Below are 2,421 nucleotides of genomic sequence, written 5' to 3'. Positions count from 1 at the left end.
TGCTAAATTGTACTTAGTATTTGTACTAGACTTGTGTTCTGATCAAAACCACATCCGGAGTACCAAATAAAACCGGTTAGGAAAACCAACAGTTGGTTGCAGCTAAGTGAGCAAATCACCCAGGCTGGAAAAGGGTTATGGCCTGGTTAAAACACAAGACGCAATTAGAGCTAATAAACATGATGTCTAGAGGCCCAGTGCAGATTTCCTTGTCTGAATGTCTTGAATAATTTGGTATTGGACTTGTGCATGTGAGCTCACTAGTGGGTTTTTCTGCACATATATCACAATCTGGCCCTAAATATCTTGCGCAATTAGGAATAAAGGGTGGGTTTTTAAAGGTGCCAGGCACCCAACTCTTGCTAAATTTTAGTGGGATTTAGGTACCTAACTCCCCGGGGCCTCTTTAAAAATCCTAGCCTAAAGGTATAAGCTGAGCCCACAGAAAGATATGGCAGCTAGAAAGTAGCAAAATACCTTGTGTGTTGGACATTTAACATTCTTTTAAAGTGGAAAAGTCGACGTGACTGCTGTAATAGACCTGCAGCAGTATGTCATCTAGTCCATTCGTCTTCCACCGTAGGAGTGTCTCTGCCAGCTCAGACTTCAGTACTTTGTCCAATTCAGCTTTAAATGACCCAAGCAATGTGGCTCATTAGGGTGTTAATCATGGAATCCTACTCAAATTCCAGGACGAGACAGTCTGCATAGTTTAAACACCACACTAGCATTTATTTATTGTCCTAAGCTGGTGTGCTGTGTTGCTATACACTTTTACACTGCCTTTGGATTCCACACCAGAAGTGGCTGCATTTCTGCAATGGGTGAAGCAATTCCTGCATGCAAGTTTTTATCATCTTTCTGGGTAATATGTTTCCACTACTACTTTCCTCCTAAGATCTCAACACTTTGCAAATATTCAGGAATCAAGACTCGCATCCCTGTTCTGAAGTAGGGGAGTTTTGCTGTCCCCACTTGACAGATGAAGTGAAATTGTAGCACACTATGTCTATCATTCAAGGTCACAACACGTCGTGTGGCGGAGCAGAGCCTTGAACTCAGGTCTCTTGTCTCCCGGGTCTGCATTATTTGGAGTAGAAACAGAGATTTAATTGGATCTGAGCAGACTCCTGCAAAACAGCAGCCAGAATGTTTTAAATTTTGGGCTCAACTTGAATAACAAGTTGTTCGTTATTGTTTCCTTTGAACTCTATTCACATCAGTTCCTGTTCTATGTTCCTATTTTGCCTCCCATTTTAATCACTGACATTAAGCTTTCCACCATCCCCATTCCACTCAGACTTCCTGTTTTCTGGACCTTTCTGTTTTTTGGGTATATGTGACTTGGGAACTGTAATGTCCTGGGTTTGGTTCTGAAAACGTGCCTAAAAAGCTAGACTTGGAATAAAGTAGAATAACTGAAGGCAAAGGGTACTGATTTCCCATCTTATATAGTAAACATGGCAGAACAGAAATGAAAATGAATGTAAAAATTTATCAGGAGCCAATTTGCATGCCGATGTCTGGATTAGCTAGCCCTTAGCCAGCCATAGAAATTTGAACTTTCATAAAAATTAGTGTGATGCTTCATTAGTTCCAGCTGAAAGTTTACTTTGTAATTAAGAAAATTTGCTTCCTTTTCCTAATTAACCTAAATGTAATTGATCTTCCACACTGAGGTACTTGCAACTATATTTAGAATAAAAGGGCTACCACTCTGGAAAGTTTAAAATATCTTTAGTTGCATGATGGTAGCCTGGTCTAGACAGGAGACCAGACTTGTGCTCTGCCACTAACTCACTCAATGGCTTGATTTGTGGCACAGATGTACTTTGCAATAGCCACCTTTATAAATTCACTAATTAATTAATGGGAAAGTGCAAGGTGATGGTGACCTTATAATCAGTTGCATTTTAGTCTCTTGAAACCTAGTCTTTGCCCTGGACTCTGCTGTTATCAAAGTGGTAAGGTAGGCATGCTCATGCTGAAGAGGTGTGCTCACCCTTGCTTCTTAATGGCCTAAAGTCTTTATCATCTCCTCCTCCTCTTCTGTTATTCTTAGCCTCCTTGCCCACTTCTGTATCTGTAATTGACTCTCCAGGACCCATACCATTCTCAGCATCTTTGCTGGGGCTGCCAACAAGAGTACCTAACTGTGGGAGCCGATTCTGTGAGGTGCATAGCTGTGCAGCAGAAACTACAGCAGCCATCTTACTTCCTATACCACCAAAAGCTGTCAGAAGGTAATAACTTTGAAAAACAGGCCTAAAAATAAATAAATGATATTCAATGCATCAGATAGTTTAGCACCCAAGTGTGCACCCAATATTTCAAATGCCAGTACTATGACTACACACAAGTATTTGTGCATGCAATTAGCTAATTAAATACACTTGTGCGTGAAACAGCTATATGTTGGTA

The sequence above is a fragment of the Lepidochelys olivacea genome (genome assembly GCF_965140295.1).
Source record: "Lepidochelys olivacea isolate rLepOli2 genome assembly, chromosome: 7".
Classification (NCBI taxonomy): domain Eukaryota; kingdom Metazoa; phylum Chordata; order Testudines; family Cheloniidae; genus Lepidochelys; species Lepidochelys olivacea.
This window is presented reverse-complemented; position numbering follows the sequence as displayed.